The sequence below is a fragment of the Podarcis melisellensis genome (assembly GCF_964234715.1).
Source record: "Podarcis melisellensis genome assembly, chromosome: 13".
NCBI lineage: Eukaryota > Metazoa > Chordata > Lepidosauria > Squamata > Lacertidae > Podarcis > Podarcis melisellensis.
Window position 1 is genome coordinate 44,680,917 of NC_138545.1, and position 22,375 is coordinate 44,703,291.

The following is a 22,375-nucleotide window of genomic DNA, read 5'->3' on the forward strand; positions in this document are numbered from 1 at the left end:
GAGCTGGTCTAACCATACTTTTGGTCAGTCATCTTAGGAAATACTGAACTAAGCTAGTGTCTAGTGTCACGTGTCCAGTGACACGTGCATTATATAAATTCTTAAATTACACAATTAACAAATAAATAATAATAAAATAATTAAAACAATAATAATAATATAATTATAATAATAATAAATAAATAAAAATTAATTTTATTTTCCTTTAAAACAATAAATAAATAATAATTAAAAAATAATAAAATAAAAAATTGGTATTAGGATTAGCGGGGGCACGGTTGCGTATTAGTTCTTCCCAGACCAGGTCACCTAGCCAGGTGCTGGTGGTGTACGCTCCTTCCAGCATGCCTTCTTGTAAAAAACAACAGGCATCTTCCCGCAAGGAGAACAAGGAAGGCACTCAAACTAATTCACTGGTGCCTGTTATGCCGTGTAACCCGCAAGCATTTGCTCAGTTATTTGCGGCATTTGAAACCTTTTATAGGCAGTGTCAGCCAGGGGCCATACCACTCCCAGCGCCACCGCCGGCCTCCCAAGATTACATTCCTGGCACCCTGCCCACTTATCAGGAACAACCAAGTACCTCTGCCTCTAGTTTGGGCATAGCCCCACTGGGACCCGCCGCTGGGTCACCACGTATAACTCGCTTTCAATCTGCTCGCTCCCTCGGGTCTACTTCAGGTTCCTCTGGTGGCAGAGCGCCTCCTGAGAGGTCTAGCAATACTAATTCTCATCAGGACATAGGTGTGCCCAGTTTCTTTCAGGAAGCAGCACAGCAGCTCACGTCGGTGGAAGGAGATTCTGGATCATCGTACGAAGAGGAACAACAGGGACGCCATGATAACCCCCCAGCCGCTGCCCAGACTGTTGCTGACGCTGAGCAGCAGGGTGGGAAAAGGAAGTCCAAGAAGAAACACACTTCGAAAAAAGGCAAGAAAAGTAGGAAGTCGGATTCCGAGGATGGGTCAGGTACCTCTTCTTCCGATTCGGATAGCGACACCCCCATGGAGGCTTACTGGGGCTTGGGCGAGGATAATTCTGGGCTTCCTTTGTGGGTGCATGAAAGGAGGGCTAACTCCCACCGTAAGTCCTTTAACGGGTCCCTGGAGTGGAAAGGGGGGGCATTGGTGGAAGACGTAAAAACATCCACCAATGTGTCGACCGATTTTATATTGGGATATCATTTATCTAAGAAAAAGAGGACCAAAATACTCAATGGGCACTACATCGACATATTTACGCTCCTCCCCCTGAGAGGTAAAGGGGAGAAAAAACGCATTTATGGGAAGTGGAGATACAAAACCCCGCAGGCGGAGCGTACTTTTGAAAATTGGTTAGATGGCTACCAGGTCTTCATGGGGGTAGTTTCCGCAGCTTATCCAAAACGCGCTATGCATCTCATAGCACACATGGCACACGTTAGAAAGGCCTTTAGGCTAGCAGGGGAGAATGCCGCCTTAACTTATGACGAGGAATTCCGTAGAAACGCGGCACTTCTGCCATCCACTCGCTGGGAATTGAGGGACGAGAACTATTGGATGGATCATGTAGCTCCATATGTTAAGAGGAAATCCCAGGATTCTCCAAAGGTGAGAAAGATGGAGCCAAAACGACGTTGGCAATGTTGGGATTTCAACAGGGGGGTCTGTTCCCGACCCGCATGTAAGTATGCACACGAATGTGAAAGGTGCCTCGGTAATCACCCGGGCTCTGCCTGCCCCAAAGGAAAGCAGCCCTTTCGAAGCGGCAGGGGGTACTCCCACCAAGTTCCATGGGGTACCTTCGGACACCCACAGGGGACCTCTGGGAACTGCCAGTAATGTGGCCCTTGGGCTAGCTCACACACCTATCAAATTGCACCCGTTAAAAGCCCTGTTAGATCTATACACCAATAAAATAGCAGCGAGATACCTTTGGGAAGGGTTTTCCCCGGGCGATCCACCCAACCAAAAATCAGTGAGGGAAATGCCAGAGATAGCCAGAAAGAAATTGCAGCTGGGAGGGTGGCAGGTCCCTTTAGCCAACCCCCTATCAAAGGCTTGCACATCTCCTCCCTGGGTATTGTTCCCCAAAAATGCTCCTGGCGAGTTCCGTATGATACACAATCTTTCATACCCAAGGGGAGGTTTCGTCAACGATGCCATTCCCCAATAACTCTGCTTTGTGAAATACGTGTCATTTGACCAAGCAGTTAATCTGATTCGTAAATTTGGAAAGGGGGCGCTGCTCGCAAAATACAATATAGAATCAGCCTTCCGCCTCCTCCCAGTGCACCCTGAGGGTTTTAATTGGTTAGGCTTTAGATTTGAAGGGTCTTACTTTGTCGACAAAGCTATGGGCTGTTCGGTGGGTTGTGTAGCCCCTCAAAGCTTTCAGTACATTCCTGGATTGGGCGCTTCAATTTAAAACCGGCTCCATCGGGGTCTCACATTACTTCAATGACTCTATTCTTTTGCAGCCACAGCTCCCCAGTGCACCTCTTTCCATTGAGAAAAATCACCCTCAAACAGATCCAGTCTCTATTAGGTCACCTGAATTTCGCCTACCGGGTAGTATCTCCTGGGTGCCCCTTTTGTGCCCGCCTAGCTAGATTGTCTGCGGGCCTACGCGCTCCTCAGCACAGGGTATGCCTTTCCAAGGTGGTTAAAGCCGACTTAGAAGTATGGCTTCATTTCCTGGACAATTATAATTGTATATCTCTGTGGCAAGACACCATGCTGCTTCATGCCGATTTTCAGGTGCGGTCCGATGCCGCTAGTTCGCTAGGATTCGCGGCGAGTCTGGGCTCGAGTGGCAGTTAGGCATTGGTAGGGGGTACTGTCCTATTGTTATGCAAATGAAGAAGGAGCGCCATCACCTTCCCCCAAGCAAGGGTTGTCCGGTAAAGGATTCCGGGGGGTGTGGCCTTGCCCTAAGCCCATGGCACGCCCCCACGAGGTGATGCCCGGGGGAGGTCCTAGTTGACGTGCCTCAGCAGGACTCCTCCCTCTGGTGATTAACCCTTCCGGCCTCTAGCCGGTTAGTAGTTAGGACCAATGCCTAAGCCAATACCGTTCAATTCCTGTAATCAATAAAGTTGTGGCCTGATTTGACCCATTAACCTGAATTCTTGTGTCCTGTGTCTTTATTTTATCGGGGGGGGGGGGAGGCGAGTACTTGGAGCTTGCTAAGCTGACAGATGTAATTAGAGATAAACCTACAATGATAGTAAAAGAATTGGATTATCTAGATAATTATTTGAGGGTAAAGGGCGCACCAACAAAGATCTGGCTATTGATACCGCAAAAGAAAGGATCCCTGATACCAAGATGAGGGAGGCACTGAAAGGCTGATTGATGGAACAGAAGGGAATAATGATCTTTGCGCCAAACAATCCTTTTTTGTATACGGCTCGTTCTTTCCTCTCTTTTTATTTTTTTCCTTTTTATTTTCCTCTTTTGTATTTTATATCCTTTGTTTTTTGTATTTTTTTTTGGTATGTCTTGAAAGTTAAATAAAGTTAAATAAAGCTTTAAAAGAAAAAAAAAGAGATTCCGACTCAACTCGACTTCAGGAAGAACTTTCTGACAGCAAGAGCTGCTTGACAGTTGGAAGAAATCCCTCAGGAAGCAGTAGACTCTCCTTCCTTGGAGATTTTTCAGCAGAGGTTGGATGGCCGTCTGCTATGGATGCTGTCGTGGGGCCCATTGTGTAAATAATGTATATAAAGCTGAATAAAGGGCATGAAATCCACACTCGACTCCAAGTATATTTCAGATGCTTTAGCTGAGATTCCAGCATTGCAGGGGGTTGGTCTAGATGACCCTTGGGGTCCCTCCCAACTCAGGGTGGTTGGGGAAACTCAGCCAGATGGGCGGGGTATAAATATTATTATTGGGTTTAGTGGGGTCCCCTCTAGATCTATAACGATATTGTGTGTAATTAAGGGGATTCTTATAAGGTGATGCTGTTAGAATTCTCAAGGGAATGTCAAGCAGGGAGGGAGGGGGGGGGAGAGAGAGGAATTATGGTGGAGAGATGATTGGAGGAGGCTTGGAAAGGGAGAGTGAATGTTGGGGGGGAGGCGGTTGAGAGTGGTTGGTTCTAGAAGGGGGCACTTGGTGAAGGACCTGAAGCTGGGCTGGGCAGCTCTTCAGATTAGGATCACAAGTCCAGCCGCCATTGCCCTCGTTTGAAGGTGGCCCAAAAGGAACAGAGACGCAGAGGGACTGTGAGTCTCCTGTGGAGCCCGGGGCACGTGGCAGTCCCATGCCCAGCGAAGAGGGGCTCTGCCAGCTGCCCAGAAACAAAATTCCCTCAGTTTAGGTGAGCCACAAAGCCAGGGCTTGGCTTGTTCTGCTAAGGCCCAGATACCTCGCACCTCCCCCTCCAAGCGCCTGGGAAGCAGCTTAAAGACCTGGGCTATGCCTGATTCTCGTCTTCCCAAGCAACTTACAAATGGAAAGCGTAATGCTGGTGGTCAACGAAAGAGGTTAAAAGACTCCCTCAAGGTAAATCTAAAAGAAATGTGTAAACAATCGGGAAAGGCTGGCCTGTGAGCACTCCAAATGGAGAACAGCCTTTAACAATGGTGTCATGGGCTTTGGACACTCGAACTCGGGACAAAAGGGGAAAACAATCACCCAGCTTCACCCTGTAATAAAAAAATCAAAAACAGAGACAGCAGTAGGGCGGACAGGATGGGCTGAGAAATAGCGTTAACAGTCACCCACAACCTTCCTCTCTTGTCAACACCAATTAAGAACTTTGCATGTAAACACAGCATGAACACGGACTGTTAGCTTATAGAGTGTTCTCCCTGCTCCATGCAACTTTCCCCTTCTTCCTCTTGCCTATTCTATTTGTGTGGTGGTTTTGGCAGCAGCCACAGCGGTGCACATGCGAGATCCTGCAAGAAAGAAGGAATCTTTGAGGCAGGGGAGAACTGGACGCTACGCGCTGCTTCGAGGGAAGAATCCGTGAACATGTGAATGGTCTGTCACAGACCGAATGCCAGGGACGGTGCTTCAAACAGCCATTACAGAAAGTCCCAGGTGGGCTCTTGGGCTCCTGTTAGTGGCCAGGGCGTACCGGCAAGTCGCCCCAGGTGCCACCCTGAAGGAGGATGACATTTCGGCGCCCCCCCCCGGCCCGCAAACCCCAAACCTGCAAATTGCAAGCGGCAAAGCATAGATCAGATAAAGCAATAAAGCCTAGCCAGTTGTAGCAGGGTTCTATGCAGAAAGACAGTCCTCGTGGGTGAAGGGCATGCCCTTTGCACAGGCTCAGAGGGCCCCTGGTGAGTTTTGGGTTTCCAAGCGTAAAGACCCCCCCACAAAATATAATGATATTTCATCCAGAGGTAACTTTTGTTTCACCTGTCCCAAATCATGGAGATTGGTATAACCAATGATACCTTCAGGAATCCATTTAGAAAACCACTTTCCCAATGTGTGTGGCATGTGCCATAAGGAAAGGCTGTGTACAAACTGGGATCAGACAATTTCTTAAGGTAAGTGTGCATATCATGTGTTTCACTCAGACAAAAATGAGAGACATTAGCAACTTCAGCTAAATGCATCTATTTATTATGGTTCCGCAGGAACATCCTACGGTCTTCTGGGAGGAGGCTTGGGCAGTAGCCACAGCGGTGCAGGGGGGAGATTCTGCAAGAAAGAAGGGATCTTTAAAGCAGAGGATCTTTAAAGGGATCTTTAAATGCTGAAGGTTGCTTCCCCCTGTCCCATTACCTCCGAGGCAGGTATCCTCCACCTGGGCTTCAGTCCCTCCCGGGATGCGGCGGCTCCCAGGCTGAGTTGTTCCCTCGTTGCAAAGCAAAGGAGACATCAGCCGACGCTCCCAGCCATGCTAGCCCCAGTCTGGGGCAGGAGGGTGGGGACCTGGGAAGGGGGCATTTCCTCCTACCTGATCTTACAGGTTCCCCAAACCTGGCCTCCGCCTCCGTACAGGCGTCTTGGCTCCGCCCCGGCCGGCCTAGCTCAGAAGCAGCAGCCAAGGTTTCCTCCCTCTCTAAAGTAACTCGAGATGTTCTTCGAATTGGAGGAAACCTTGTCTGCTGCTTCTGTGGCAGGCAGGGCCGGGGAGGAGCCATGCCCGCACGGAGACGGGGCAGTGGGGAACCGGCGCGAGGGTCCTCAGCCGGGAACCGCCGGGATGGTATCTTGCTCTTCATCCCGGGAGCCGGATCTGAAGCCTCATCCCTGGAGAAAGTAGGAGAAATATGGGCTAAGAAGGCAAAGAAAGAACCTGAAATGCAATATATTTTTGCCAACTTTTGAGATTTCATAAGATTTCTCAACCTAGCTCTGGTGTTAATGTTTTTGGGGCAGCATTTCTAAAGAAGAAGAAGAAGAAGATGGCAAGAATAAGGACAACACGACCTTGCTTGAGATCTAGGTGGTCCTGGACAGCTGTATGCCTAAACTGAAGCCCAAACATGAAGAACTATCTATTTCCCAAAACATTGGCTTCGTCCTGGCCAGCCTAGCTCAGAAGCAGCAGCCAAAGTCTCCTCCCTCTCTGAAAGAACTCTAGATGCGGTTTTAATGGGAGGAAACTTTGGCTGCTGCTTCTGTGCCAAACAGGGCCGGGAAGGAGCCATGCCCGTACGGAGAAGGGGCAGTGGGGAAGAGGGATGGCAGCCGGGAACTGCCAGGGTGTTCTCTCGCCCTCCATCGTGGGAGCTGGAACTGGAGCCTCGTCCCTGGAGCGTGGCCCTGTGGAGGAAGCAGGATCCAGTATGGGCTCTCATGTGAGTGGGAGAGTCAGCAAGGTTAACGGCAGTCTTGAGGGGGCAATCAGATCAAAAATTTATAAAAGAATGGGACTGTGTTAAAGAGTACATAAAAAACATGGTTCTGGAATAAATATATCAATATGTAATGAATGAGTTTTGCAGGGTTAGTGAAATGAAGAAACGGCTATAAAAGGCATAAAACCAGAAGTAACATATATGTAAATAAAATGACACAAAAAAATAAGATAAATGGGAAATTTGAAGTTTAAAAAGTTTGGAAGGAAGTCAAAATGTATGTATGTTTTAATATCTTTTGTTGTTGATATAGTTTTTCTTTTATTTTTATTTTTTCTTTGGTTTTTCTTATTTATGCTTTATTTTTGAATCTTATATTGTAATTATGCATTGAAAATAAAATTAAAAAGAAGGAAAGAAAGAAACCATATGTAGCCTTATGAGGCTTTGCCCTTGGGTTGGGAAGAGTATTGCGCACGGGAAGGGGAAAATGGGAGTCAGCAGACACTCAAGGAATAATTTCAGAGAAAAAGCTTTATTTCTACCATCCACGAACTGGTAGAAGGAGCAAGTGTGATAGATTCACAAACAAGCACGGGTTCACAGTCATTTGCACAGAGCATATATTCCCCTTCCAGTTCCCTCCCCCTTCTCCTCCTCCTCAAGAGTCCTGCCCCATGAGTTCCTCTGAGCATGAACAGAAAGCTCCTATCTTGGGACTCTTGGCGCCCTTCCCAGGAAAGGGGGATGAGAAACCTTGCGCTCAGCGTGCCCAAAGATATGTTACAACCGAATGGGATAAGAGTCAGTTCTCAGGCTTGCTCTGACAGAGCCTATTCATTAGCTTTTTTGAAGCTCTCTCGTACTGATAAAAGTACAGTAACGGTTTGCCTTTGCAACAGCATCTTGTGAGAAAACAGAGGAAAACTTTAGCTGTGGATTTTTAGAAGACAAAAGGAATTTTGGACAGTTTTGAGGCCTAAGTGACTTCAGGCCTAGGTGGGGCACCTGTCCTCATCTCCTTCACATAGGCTGTGTACCCACCATACCTTTGGGGCTCATTCCCACTTCCCCTTGGGCGATGTGCCCAGCCAGCTCAGGTGTTAACAGATTTGGTTCGCCAGAAGCAGCTTAGTCATGCTGGCCACATGACCCGGAAGCTGTACCCCGGCTCCCTCGGCCAATAAAGCAAGATGAGCGCCGCAACCCCAGAGTCGGCCACGACTGGACCTAATGGTCAGGGGTGCCTTTACCTTTACCTATTGTGAAGGCGACGGTTCCTACGTTTCGGGGGAACTGAAGCCATAGGGGAGAGGCATGCCTTATGCCACCGCCTCACAGGTAACCTAACTACTATGTTCCTCCTTTATAAGTGGCTCTGTGGTGGAGCGTCTCCCTTGCAGACAGAAGGGCCCAGATCCAGTCCTTATTTGCAGTGAGTTAGGTGCAGCCATGACAGATACCTGTATCTCCACCAGCTGGTATTCTGCGCCACCTTTTTAGTTGTTTTCTCGCTGCATCATTCATCCGTCTTGACATCCAAGTAACATCAACAGCGAGAAGCCAAGTCAGGAGAGCAGGGAGGGGAAGAGAGAGTCTGGATAATGCATTATTGTTGAAGAGAATACATGCATTATAAGTATGCCAAAAGAACAGGCATGACCTGATGTATTATTATCAAGCCACGTTCTTGCTGGACACTGAGCTGCTTTCAAAAAATCACTGAGGTGAGTAGCATAGCTTCTTGGATCGGGGAGTCAAAATCTCAGAAGCATCAATTCGGAAAGCTGAATTCAAGGGACGCAATATCTGAATCCAGCTCTGGCCAGGTGGGGGCAGCAAAATACAGTTTTTGAAAGCATCTGCGTTACATCCTTACATACATTAACTAAATCAATACTTGTCATTTGTAAGGCTATAGAAGGGCATGAAGCAGGGTTGAATTTGTGTTGAGGATCTATCAATACCAGCCTTGGATTATATTAAATAAAAAATTTACCTGGACATGTGCCGACCTCCATTTTCAGCATTACCAGAACAATAATCCTGGATAGCTCAGTCAGTAGAGCACGAGACTCTTAATCTCAGGGTTGTGGGTTCCAGCCCCATGTGGGGCAAAATGATTCCTGCATTGCAGGGGGTTGGACTAGATGTCCTCAAGGTCTCTTCCAACTCCACAATTCTGTGATTTTTTCTATGTCCTTATACTCTGAGACTAAAGGTTTAGCTGTACCCCCAGAGTAGCAAGATCGTGAAACTTTGGGAAATTCTCTTTAAAATGAGCCTAGGGTTTGCCAGTCGGAAGATCGGTGGTTCAAATCTCCGCGATGGGGTGAGCTCCCGTTGCTCAGTCCCAGCTCCTGCCAACCTAGCAGTTCGAAAGCATGTCGAACTGCAAGCAGATCAATAGGTACCACTCCGGTGGGAAGGTAAACAGTGTTTCCGTGCGTTGCTCTGGTTTCGCCAGAAGTGGCTCAGTCATGCTGGCCACATGACCCGGAAAAACTGTCTGCAGACAAACGTCGGCTCCCTCAGCCAGTAAAGCGAGATGAGCGCCACAATCCCAGAGTCGTTCCGACTGGACTTAACTGTCGGGGTCCCTTTACCTTTAAGAACATGTTTAGGAACAATGAGTGTGTAGGTTGCCATTATAATGAAATGACGTCATGACTTGAAGGTGTGATGTATACGCAGCCTTAGAGTTAAGAAAAGAGAGGCATGGAAAGGCCGTATGGTTCAACATTATACTCAACATATTCACAACAGAAAATATAATATGGGGACCACAGCTGAGGACCTGCCAAACTATCAACAGCTGTGGACAAGTCAAGCCAGGGAGCCAGGCCACATACGTCAGTGATGGGTGACAATAATAATAATAATAATAATAATAATAATAATAATAATAATAATAATAATAATAATAATAAAATAATCTTTTCCACTTATCCCTCTGCTGCCCATAAAATATTTCCTTTCCACATTCAGGTGTGTCAAGGCTAGCTATCTTTACCCAACTCTTGGGGAAAGACACTCTGTACATGCTCAGAAGTGCTCAGTTCTTTATTATTGTTCCAGGGATGAATGCCAGAATTTCAAAATAGGTTATGGGACTAAACCCTGCTAATTCAAGAAATGCTGATGGGCTAATTTTTTGGATGCAGTTCATGTACGAGTAGCCAGGGAGCGCCAGTGCAAGATTTTTGTATTGCTGCCTTTTCCCTGAGAGCTGCACCATGTCACCATCAGGGCGATCCAGTCTCCAGAATTAGCAAAATCAATTGTTTTTATCCGGCCAGCTTATCCCCCAGCTGTTAAGTAATGCCAGTCCCTGTACTGATGTAACAGCTCATCTGACCCTTCCAAAGAGGGTGCTAAAATAAGTAACAGGTGGAACCAACATAATAAGAATCTATGAGGATTTTATTTATAATAATAGGATTCTATTCTATGGGTAGCCAGGGAGGGCCAGGGCGAGATTGCGCATCACTGCATTTCCCTGAGAGCTGCGCCATGGCATCATCCAGGCAAGGCCCATCGCATCTCCCCTGTAAGCTGCCAGATGGACCCCAGAAGCTGCTGAACGTCCACTTGCAGCGTGGCCACCTGGGTGTTTGGCTGAAAAGCAGGAAAAGAAGGCCAAGGCACTAGTAATGAGGAGGGCCAAGTCCCAGCGGAGGATGACTTTGCAGCTCGACGCCTGGTGTCCCATCAAATCAGCCGTGTCGAGTGTGGTAAGCAGTGCATAGGGCAACTGCAGAGCCAAGAAGACCAAGACCAGGGCCAAAATCAAGTGCAGGGCCTTGAGAGACTGGGCACATAGAGAGGCCAGGAGAGCGCGGGTGATCGCTGTGTAGCAGGCTGCCATGACTGCGAACGGGAGCACAAAACCCAAGGCCACTTGTGCCAAGCTGATGGCCGCCGTGACGTCTGCTATCCTACAGAGGTGAACAGCCCCGTAGTCCTCAATGTGGGCATACATGGGGCAGTGCCAAAGTCGCGGATAGCAGCCACACCAGCCCTGAGCAAAGCCGACCCCAGCAGGTGGCGGAGGAGTGCAGGCGATGGGCGACAGTTGCCCCCACGATCAGGCGTCTCTGCTGCTTTGCTTCACGTTGCTTTGGTTGTATTCTGTTTTACTCTGACCTTGCGTATTACAAGCGAGGTCTCTGTCTCCCATAAGGAGCAAGAGCTGGGTATTTTTGTCCTTTTCAGTTGAAAAGCAGGACAAAAGGGGAAATGGTCAAGGACAATGGGAGTTGTAATCGAGCATCACCTGTAGGAGGGCCGCAGTTCCCAAAACCGCCTTATTAGTGTAAGTCTTTTTACAGAAATGCCTCCATAGCATGAACACGTACACTCAACTTGTAGCGTGTTCTCCCCACTACATGCAAATTTCCCCTTCCTCTTACCTGTTCTTTTCATGGTAGGCTTTGGCAGCAGCCACAGTGGTGCACAAAGGAGATATATGCGTTTCCTGCATACAGATAACATCCCACCCCCCCTTTAATATACACTCTATATCTTTTAAGTTTACTATTAAAACCTTTTACATTCCATGAACTACATTTTAACAACATACTTCTTTATTAAATTAAAGTGGTCTCTCTGTATCTAATACTGTATAGTTTCAACCAGAAAAAATCTGATGTCTGTTAATCACGTTGTTTGTAGTAGGAAATTTCAGTCTCCAAAAGATTTTAGTATCTTCTACAGTGGTCTTCTTTTGGAGGGAGACTTGGGCAGCAGCCACAGCAGTGCAGGTGGGAGATCATGCAAGAAAGAAGGGATCTTTAAAGCAGGGAAGAACTTGACGTTAAGGGCTGTTTGGGGGTAAGAACCCCTGAACATGTGAATGGTCTGTCACAGACCAAACGCCAGAGACAGAACGTCACCTGGGACACCCATTCAGCTGTCACACCCACCCCAGGGACTTAAAGAAGATCCTACTGCTGAGCCAACAAGAGCTGCCTTTTGGCAGGAACAATCTGATTGACCCCCTGTTTGGAGGTTTCCCACAGGCATCTGGGTGGCTCCTGGGAGAAGAGGATGCTGGACGAGTTGAGCCCTTGGTCTTATCCAGCAGGCCGTTCTTAGGTATTTCATAAGGCCCCCCCCTTCCCCCTGCCCCTGTACCTGCGACTCATCTGTCCTTTTCCTGGGCTCCATTCCCTTCAGCGAGGTGGTTCCCAGGCTGCTGTTTTCTCTTGCTGCAAAGCAAACAAAGACATTAGCAGGTGCCTGGCTCCCCTCCAATATAGCACCAGTCTGAGGCATGAGGGCCAGGGACATGGGAGGGAAACATTTTCTCCTACCTCATCTTAGAAGCTTTCCCCACTTGGCCTCCGTACGGGCGTCTGGGCTCCATCCTGGCTGGCCTAGCTCAGAAGCAGCAGCCAAAGTCTCCTCTCTCACAGAAATTGGCTGAGCAGCTGTCTTAATTGGAGGAAGCTTTGGCTGCTTCTTCTGCGCCAGACAGGACCGAGACTGAGCCATGCATGCATGGAGAAGGGGCAGTGGGGAAGAGGCACGAGGAATGGCAACCAGGAACCGCAGGGATGTCCTCTGGTCCTTTATCCCGGGAGCTGGAGCCTCATCCCTGGAGCCATGACTCTGTGGAGGAAGTAGGATATCGTATGGGCTCTCATGTGAATGGCCTCTCACTGTCAGCGGATTCCCCAATTATCGCCTTGTCCCACCATGCTGCTGTGCAAATTTGCAGGAGATAAAATCACTGAGGGCTCCTGAGTTTTGTAATCTTCACAGTTGTACTCTTGTCAAGGAAAATGAGAGTTGTCCCCCAGTTCCCAAATCTGTCTTAATAGTGTCAGCCTTTTTTCAGAAGTGCCTCCACAGCATGAACACATACTCTCTATTCTCAACTTACCTGTTCTATTTACATGGTGGCTTTGGCAGCAGCCACAGCGGTACAGACAGGAGATCCTGGAAGAAAGAAGGGATCTTTGAAGCAGGGGAGAACTCAATGCTATGCACTGCTTCGAGGGAAGAATCCCTGAACATGTGAATGGTCTTTCACAGACCGAATGCCAGGGACAGAACGTCCCCTCAGACCCCCATTCAGCTGTCACACCCACCCCAGGGACTGAAAGTAGATCCCACTGTGGAGCTCACAAGAGCTGCCTTTTTTCAGGAACCATCAGATGACCAGGAGATGCAGCAGAAGAGCGTCTCTAACTGCATGGCCTTAAAATAGGATTAGGTGACTGAACGGAGGAGGGGGCGGTAAAAGGCTACTAGTCCTGATGGAGGAAACAATGCTTCAGAAAAGCTGTTGCAGGAAGTTCCAGGTGGGAAGAGGGCTCTTGGGCTTGGATCCTGTTTGCGGCATTCCCACTCGCATCTGGGTGGTCCCTGGGAGAAGAGGAGGCTGGACCAGACAGGCCCTTGGCCTGATCCTGCAGGCCTTTCTTGTGTGTTTCCTAAGGCAACTGTCTGTCCCCCTGTCCCATTACCTCTGAGGAAAGAGTCCTTCGTCCGGGCTCCAGTCCCTCCCAAGATGTGGTAGCTCCCAGGCTGAGTCTTTCCCTCGCTGCAAAGCAAGTTCTTGCTGGAAGCCACCGGGGGGGGGGGGGAGTGTTCCTACGACTCCCAAATGTTTCAGAAGGACCCCTTGCTTGCAAAACGGCACTTTGTGACATCAGCTGGCAAACAGGGGCCAGGCTGCTGGGTTGTCAGGCAGCTGAATAAAGAAAAAAAAAATTAGGGGGGGGTCAAAGTGTGCTGGGATGAGGCCATAGTGGGTCACTGTGGGTCAGGCCAGAGGGTGCTGTTGAGGTGTGTGGTTGTGCCTCCCTTGGTTCTGCATCTTGCTCCCCCGCCCCTTCCTTTAGCTGCTTATATAGAATCACAGCATGGTATAATAATAATAATAATAATAATAATAATAATAATAATAATAATAATAATAATAATTTATTTGTATCCAACCCATCTGGCTGTGTCTCCCCAGTCACTCTGGGCAGCTTCCAACAAAGATTAAAAATACATTAAAATGTCACACATTAAAAACTTCCCTAAACATGGCTGCCTTCAGATTTCTTCTAAATGTCAGGTACTTTATCTCTTTGACATCTGATGGGAGGGCGTTCCACAGGGAGGGTGCCACCACCAAGAAGGCCCTGAGGAAACCCCCAGAAGGCCCTCAGAGCTGGACCTCAGTGTCTGGGCTGAACGATGGGGGTGGAGACGCTCCTTCAGGTATACTGGGCCCTTGAGGCTGTTTAGGGCTTTAAAGGTCAACACCAATATTTTGCATTGTGCTCGGAAATGTACTGGGAGCCAATGTGGTCTTTCAAGACCGGTGTTATGTGGTCTTGGAGGCTGCCCCCGTCACCAGAGTTGGTAGAGTTGGAAGGGATCCCAAGGGTCATCTAGTCCAACCCCCGGCAATGCCAGGATCCTGCCCACAGCCAGCCCTGGCTGGGTTCCAGACTCCAACCATTTTCTTACCAAGCAGATGCACTGACCCCTTGCAATTCTACATGGGGTGGAGAAAGGGGAGAGAGAAACGTTTTGCTCTCTAGGGCCGTCACAGGGAGGAGGGAGGAATTGCATTCCAGGGGGTTGGACTAGATGACCCTCGGGGTCCCTTCCAACTCTACAATTCTATGATGCCGTGTTTTAAAGAGCATCCAATGTGCCTTTAAAGCACATGACTTTCCCCTGAATGATCCTGGGCATTGCGGCTTCCCTCTCACAGACCAACAACCCCCAGAACCCCTAGCAAACTACAATTCCTGGGAGGCATACAATTTGGACAATAAAATTGGCTTCCAGGTGGAAAAATCAAAATTGGAAACAGAATTGTTAGATCCCAAAACTAAGACCCTGTCAAGGATGTATAACCTGCTGCTGAAATGGAATACTCAGGATGAAACGGTGAAATCTGGTATGATTAAATGGGCACAAGATGTTGGACACAATAATTTGTTGGCTGACTGGGAACAGTTATGGACCACAGGTATGAAGTTTACGGCATGTAATGCCTTAAGAGAGAATATTATGAAAATGATATACAGGTGGTACATGACACCAGTCAAGCTTGCGAAAATATATCATTTGCCTGATAATAAATGCTGGAAATGTAAAGAGACTGAAGGTACATTCTTTCACCTTTGGTGGACGTGCCCAAGGATTAAGGCTTTTTGGGAGATGATCTATAATGAAATGAAAAAGGTATTTAAATATACCTTTCTGAAGAAACCAGAGGCCTTTCTCCTGGGCATGGTCAGCCAATTGGTGCTAAAGAGGGACAGAACTTTTTTTATGTATGCAACAACAGCAGCAAGAATACTTATCGCAAAGTATTGGAAGACACAAGATCTACCCACCCGGGAAGAATGGCAGATGAAGTTGATGGACTACATGGAACTGGGGGAAATGACTGGCAGAATCCGAGACCAGGGAGAAGTGTCGGTGGAAGAAGATTGGAAGAAATTTAAAGATTATCTACAGAAACATTGTAAAATTAAGGAATGTTAGAAGGATGCTGGAATGAAATTATGTGGTTTTAGCAGTAATGTTACAAAGGAGTATGTAAAAATGGATTGTTAACAGGTGAGAATGTAAAGTTATAATATATTAAGATAAATTATTAAGATAAAAACAAAGATGGAAAGGATTTGCTGAATTAACCAACTGAACTAGAATACAAAATAGGGAGGTGTGAGGAGGTCAAGGAAACAAGTAAATGAAAGATATGATATGGAAAAATTGATTTGTTTTTAATTGTTTTTTTGTATTTTGTATTTTTTGTTTTATTTTTCTTTATTTTTGTAATTTTGTTTAAACTTCAATAAATATTATTTAAAAAAACAAACTACAATTCCTGGGATTGTTTAGGGGAAGACATCTGCTTTTTAGAACAGGGATGAAGAACCTGCAGTTTCCTCACCCCCATTTCCTAGGAACCAGGAACTCAAGTGCTTTTAACAGTATGGTTATAGGGAGCAGCGTGTCTAAAATATTGAATGCAATAGGGTTATTAAGGTAATTGCATTAGAATTATTATGGGAATGTCAAGGAAGGAGGGAGGGGGAAAGGGAGAATATGGAATTCTGGTGGTGAGTGATGATTGGATGAGGATTTGAAAAGGAGTTTGAATGCGAGGCAGTTGAGAGTCAGTTGAGAGCAGTGGGTTCTGGAGGGGGTGGTTGGGCAACTAACTATTCAGTTTAGGATCAGTAGTCAAAAAGTTTTTGATTTGAGTTTTTACTGAAATGAGGCTGCATTTTAATGTTGTGTTTTAATATTGATTTTAAGTTGTATTTTAATCAATTGTTTTTATACCTGGTGTTAGCCGCCCTGAGCCCGGTCTTGACTGGGGAGGGCGGGGTATAAATAAAATTTATTAGGAGGGCAGGGTATAAATAAAAATATAAATTATTATTATTATTATTAGTCTAGTCGCCATTTTTGTAATAAAGCAGCATATGAGATAAAAAGAATTTGAGGCCATAAGCTCAGGTACACACGTCATCCTACAATCATTTACTGAATCATCCCTACAGTCTCCTTTAGTGAGGGTGTAATACCTAGATTCTGGATCAAACATTGATTTTTTTTTTTGCTCTTTTCTAGTTTCATAGGTTTATGTTCTGGTTCTAATGATGTAATAGGGGTGGGGGCTCTTTAAATACTGGAGTCTGCCCCACACCTTTTCTTTTTTTAAATAAAACAATTCCCCCTCTAGCATTGTCTCTTTAGGATCTTCACTTACATTTGTTGTTAGACATTGGTGTTACATGCAGTACAGGGTTGGGAAGAAAAGAGGGGGGGCAGTGTCAGATTTTTGTATAGGCTAAGTAGGCTGAAGCCCAGGGCTTCTAAATCTATGGGGCCTCCCCAGCCTGCCCCCCTCCCAGCGGGCAGCCTCCCCTCTCCCAAAATTGCAAAGCCAAGACTTCATGCGAGGGCAGGGCAACTCAGGCCCAGCAACTATGAGACTCAGGGCAAGGCAGTGGGGCCCAATTTGAAGCAGTGGGGCGCAACTTTATTATTATTATTATTTTGTAGGGCCCCAGTTCACAGCCAAAGTCTACAGAATCTTAGAGATATAAATCCGCGTGCTAGGTCGTTTTCACAAGGTCAGCAAAGCCCTTCAGAAATCAGACCTGTTATTGAGTTCTTGTGCAAGTTTGTACAGTTCACTTCTGGATTTTTGAAAGGGAATATTTTGATGAGCTTGAGAAACAAGCAAAAGCCACCTTGCCAAATGTTAACTACAAAACAAGGAGACAAAGAATGAGGAAACGGCAAAGAAATGACAGAAGTGCACCTGATGCCTTAGATGCACTTTCTTCAAGAGATAAATTTAGGATAAAATCCTTTATTCCTATATTAGATGCACTTGAAGCCAATTTAAAAAGAAATACTGCGTGCAGTATTTATTTCTTGTGTGAGTGGGCATTGTTATCTTGTAATATCTTCAGTAGGGCCAGTTCTGGGGTGACTTCGGGTACCTGCTTAGTTATTTTGCTTATTTCTGGTATGACTGCACACACTCCTTTTCTGACTGGGTGGGATCTGCTGGTTCAGACACAGGGTATGCCTGAGAAGGCCCCACGAGGTGATCATGAGGAGGAGGTGCGAGGAAAAAACGGTGGTGGCATTGATTTCTTGGGCAACTTGGAAGGGCTGTGGTGGGATCCAGAAATGGCAACCTGGAGCCCCGCTGACCACTTAACCTGCTCTCTTGTCCATCAGCTTGGGACCTTTTTCTGAGACACTTGCTGGGTATGATAGCATCCTTTGTCATTGGAGCATCTTTATCAAGATGCTAACAGATCTGCCTGCCTTTGATCAGTTGTGCTTCAAGGGAAGCTCACCAGTCCTCTGACTCTTTAATATTTCCCAGCCCAGATAGATGTTAACCAAAGAAGCTCACGATAGTCATCTCCTTGCAGGAACAAGGAAACATGGGAGAATCATATGCACCACAAGAGCATCTAGGATGGGATGGCTTTCAAAGAGGGTTAGACAATTGCATGGAGGAGAGGCCTATACTCAGCCTAACCGGTTGGAGGGAGCAATGCTTCTGAAATGCACTTGCTGGAAGCCACAGACTCCCCAAATGTGTTTCACAAGGACCCCTTCCTTCCTTCTGCCCCAATACCTGAGGGTTGTCACGTCTCTCCAGGGATTTGGCCAGAATGAAGTAAATGTTGGGGAAAGGCTCTTTCCCTGCAAAGAAAACAGGGCTCCCAGCCATGCTAGCACCAGTCTGGCACATGAGGGTGGGAGACATGGGAAGGAAGCATTCCTATAATATGGGGCACTCAACTGGCATCTCCACTTGCCTGAAGTTGGAGCATTTCCCCCCTTGTTCTGGCCTGCCTCTCTCCTAAGGAAGATACAAGCTCTTGCTGGAATCCACTGGTGTGGAGAGTCTTCCTATGATTCCCAAATGTTTCAGAAGCATCTTTTTGTTCCTTTAGCTGCTTGATATAATCATAGCATGGCAGGGCTGGAGGGGATCCCAGGGGTCATCTAGTCCAACCCCGGCTGCCCACAGCCAGCCCTGGCTGGACTCCAAACTCCAACCTTCTGGTTACCATTGCAATTCTGCATGGTGTGGAGAAAGGGGAGAGAGAAATGTGTTGCTTACACTCTCATAACACTGATATGAGAGCCACACCATGCAGCCCTTTCAATAAGCAAAGTCTAAAGGGCCATCACAAGGAGGATGGTGCAAGCTTGTTTTCTTCTCCTCCAGAGGCCCTTAGGGCCTGAAACAGTGACTCTCTTTCCTTGGAGGTTTTTAGGCAGCGCTTGGATGCCCATCAGCCATGGATCATCTAGTTGCGATTCCTACATTGCAGGGGGTTGGACTAGATGACCATCAGGGTCCCTTCCAACTCTACAATTCTATGATGCTATGTTTTAAAGAGCATCCAATGTCCCTTTAAAGCACATGACTTTCCCCTGAATGATCCTGGGCATTGCGGCTTCCCTCTCACAGACCTACAACCCCCAGAACCCCTAACAAACTGCCATTCCCAGGATCATTTGGGGGAAGACATCTGCTTTTTAGAAGAGCGATGAAGAACCTGCAGTTTCCTCACCCCCATTTCCTAGGAACCAGGAACTCAAGTGCTTCTAACAATATGGTTATAGGGAGCAGCATGTTAAAAATGTTGAATGGAATAGGGTTATTAAGGTAATAGTATTAGAATTATTATGGGAATGTTAAGGAGGGAGGGGGAAAGGGAGAATATGGAATTCTGGTGGTGAGTGATGATTGGATGAGGATTTGAAAAGGAGTTTGAATGCGAGGCAGTTGAGAGTCAGTTGAGAGCAGTGGGTTCTGGAGGGGGTGGTTGGGCAAATAACTATTCAGTTTAAGGATCAGTAGTCTAGTCGTCATTTTTGTAATAAAGCAGCATATAGGATAAAGAGAATTTGAGGCCATAAGCTCAGGTACACACGTCATCATTTAGTGAATCATCCATACAATCTCTTTTAGTGAGGGTGTAGTACCTAGGTTCTGGACCAAAGATTTTTACTTTTTTCTAGGAAGGATGTGGGTGGGGAGAATTCTGGAATTAATCTCCACAGAAGCATTCCCAACCAGGGTAGACATTGGCACTCAAATTTGAAGAGTGCCCTGTGCAATGCTAAAATTTGGCACCCCTCCCTCTTGTTCTTCAGCATTGTTTTGGCACCCTCTGCAGCATGGTGCCCAGTGTAAGCACACTGGTCATGCCAACCTAAAACGGCCCAGGCCCAACCTTGGGATGTGGTGTTGGCATGGGAGAGGATCACGCTCCGTGTCCTGCCCAGGTGGACCACAGACAAACACTTCACGTAAACTATAGGGATATCTAAATCAGGCCTTCCTTCTCCAACTGGCAAGATGACTGTGAAAAACTTCCCCTGCCACACAAGGTCACAGCATATCTCCACATTTTGGTTGGTTTCGTGGCACCGCTGCTGGGCTTCTGGAGGTTTTCCTAAACCATGACATTGTACTCTCTAGGCGACAGGGGTCCCGTGGGACGTCCCCAATAATCTTCTGGGGCACAGCACCCTCAATATTTTTTCTTTCACCCCCTCCTGTCTGCCTTCCCAGTTCCCTCCCTTCCTCAATGTTTGGGGGGCAACTTCCCCTGCCACAGAAGGTCACAGCATACCTTCAAATTTTGGTTTCCCCATGGCACCGCTCGGCTGCTGCTTCTTAGCCTTAAGCCGCTCTCCCAAACCATGGCCCTGGGAGAGACGAAGGACATTGTATTTTCCTGGCATAAGCATCCACTCTAGGGCACCGGGGTCCCCTGGGCCCTCCCCAATTATTTGGGGGTGGGGTGAGGCGGGCCTGCTCCACACCCCAGCCCTATATGGCACATGTGGGGAATGGATTCCCCATGGAATTAACATACCACAACTTGCAGTGCTTCCTGGCACCACAGCCGCTGCATTCGCCTTCCTTTTTGAGAAGCTGTGAGACAGGAAGGAAAATAAAAACAGAGGAAGTTACCAACCAGTTTTTCATAACAAAAAATCTCATCTGGGGACCACAGCTGAGGACCTGCCAAGCTTTCGACAGCTGTGGACAAGGCAAGCCAGGGAGCCAGGGAGACATGGATATGAGAGCCACACCGTGCAGCCCCGACTTAGAAAAGGAGTCCTATTGATTTCTATACGGCTGTTGGGGTGTGTGGTTGTGCCTCCCCTTGTTCTGCATCTTGCTCCCCTGCCCCTTCCTTTGGCTGCTTGATGGTAGAGTTGGAAGGGATGCCAAGGGTCATCTAGTCCAACCCCCGGCAATGCCAGGATCCTGCCCACAGCCAGCCCTGGCTGGGCTCCAAACTCCAACCATCTCCTTACCAGCCAGATGCACTGACCCCTTGCAATTCTGCCTGGGCTGGAGAAAGGGGAGAGAGAAACCTTTTGCTCTCTGTCCCTCTGGACATGGATATGGGAGCCACACCATGAAGCCCTGACCATATCTCAAGGGCCGTCACAGGGAGGAAGCTTGTTTTCTCCTGCTCCAGAGGCCCTTAGGACTTGAAGCCATGGCTTCAAGCTACAAAAAGGAGATTCCGACTCAACGTCAGGAAGAACTTTCTGACAGCAAGAGCTGTTTGACAGTGGGAAGAAATTCCTCAGGAGGCAGTAGACTCTCCTTCCTTGGAGGTTTTTCAGCAGAGGTGGGATGGCCATCTGCCATGGATGCTTTAGCTGAGATTCCTGCATTGCAGGCGGCTGGACTAGATGACCCTCAGGATCCCTCCCAACTCTACATTTCTATGATCCTGTGATTTAAAGTGCATCCAATGAGCATTTAAAGTACATGACATCCACCAAAAGATCCTGGGCATTGGGGCTTCCCTTTCACAGGCTTACAATTCCAATCAGAGGCCAACCAGATCATATTGAGAAGCATAGCAGCTAATAAAGTGACATAATAATAATAATAATAATAATAATAATAATAATTTAGACAAAAAAATTCCCAATACATGGTTGCCTTCAGATGTCTTCTAAAAGGAGCTGCGGGCAAGATTCTTTTATTCACAACCAGGACAGATGTACACGCCATCTTTTGGCAAAATCCACCCCAGTAGCAACCAGGAAACTATCTGTTTCTTTCTTTTTTTCTTTTGCAGAGGAAAAGAGATTTCACTGTACATTGTGAACTGACAGGAGGTGTGCCTGTTTTGTGCTTGGGTATAAAATGTGAGAAGGAGCCTTGAGTCATCCCCAAGGAAGCTGAGCTGAATGTCTTTCCGCCCCATTGCAAATTCCGTCCTGACTTTGTGCCATTTCATGCCGGCCTGTCATTCGGGGTGTGAGATCACAGCAATGTCTTTGGGGAAAGCCCTGTTATTTAGGAGGTGTGGAGAAGGTAACAGAGTCCTGTCACTTCCTGAGGCAACCACACATTCATTGTTATGAATGTCCTTCCTTCCTGTCCTGTTGACTCCCTATGTATAGGAGGCAATTTCAAGGAACTTTTCCCACTCTGTTTTCTCCAGGTTTCTTCTCTCCAGGCTGAATTTTTTCCTGTCCCCCTCTTCACCAACTCAACCATATTGCAGTCTCATCAGTACATCCCAATTGCCATTACATTGGCACTGTGGTGTCAGAACTATCAAAAGTACCTCACATTTTGCTTTGATGGGGGTAGTCAGTGTTTCCTTCTAGCATGGTGCCTTATCTACCAATAATAATAATAATTTTATTATTTATGCCCCACCCATCTGGCTGGGTTTCCCCAGCCACTCTGGGCGGCTTACATAAAAAATTGTAAAGCATTAGAAATTAAAAATTTCCCAATGGCAACATTTTTACACCCGAAAACCATTCATTCTTATTTGTTTGCCGGGAGCTTAGACGACATTGCAAGCGTTATCCCACATTTTCTAGTGCATCTTCCTGTTGCTTTCCTTATCATCAAAAATCTGATCTTTCGGGAAAGTGGGTTTGTCGTGCAAAAGCTTCAAATCAATGTAATTGTGCAACCTGAGTTTGTCAGTATATGATTGAATCTCACCTCAAATAGGGACAGTCTCTTATCTGTTTGGCACCAGCTGAAGAACCATTTATCTGCCTAGGTTTAATGTGACAGACAGCTTTATCTGTCTTGCTAGAGGGTTGCCTTCA

The 22,375-nt window shown here is 47.0% G+C and overlaps 1 long non-coding RNA gene across 12 annotated transcripts; it reads right to left on the minus strand.

The window, feature by feature from the left end:
• Nucleotides 1-4,852: 4,852 nt before the first annotated feature.
• On the minus strand, nt 4,853-19,724 carry LOC309354356. 12 transcript variants are annotated; one of them, XR_014162203.1, is made up of 5 exons: nt 15,666-16,077; nt 13,225-13,451; nt 12,639-12,694; nt 11,888-12,364; nt 4,853-4,888 (listed from the first exon to the last, which is right to left on the minus strand). It is a non-coding gene; the product is annotated as an uncharacterized lncRNA (long non-coding RNA). The 12 variants fall into 12 exon arrangements; XR_014162209.1 differs by lacking the exons at nt 4,853-4,888; nt 15,666-16,077 and adding exons at nt 17,886-17,953; nt 18,835-19,724 and having other exon boundaries at nt 11,490-12,364; XR_014162210.1 differs by lacking the exons at nt 4,853-4,888; nt 15,666-16,077 and adding exons at nt 17,886-17,947; nt 18,066-18,266 and having other exon boundaries at nt 11,490-12,364.
• Between the last annotated feature and the right edge of the window lie 2,651 nt (nt 19,725-22,375).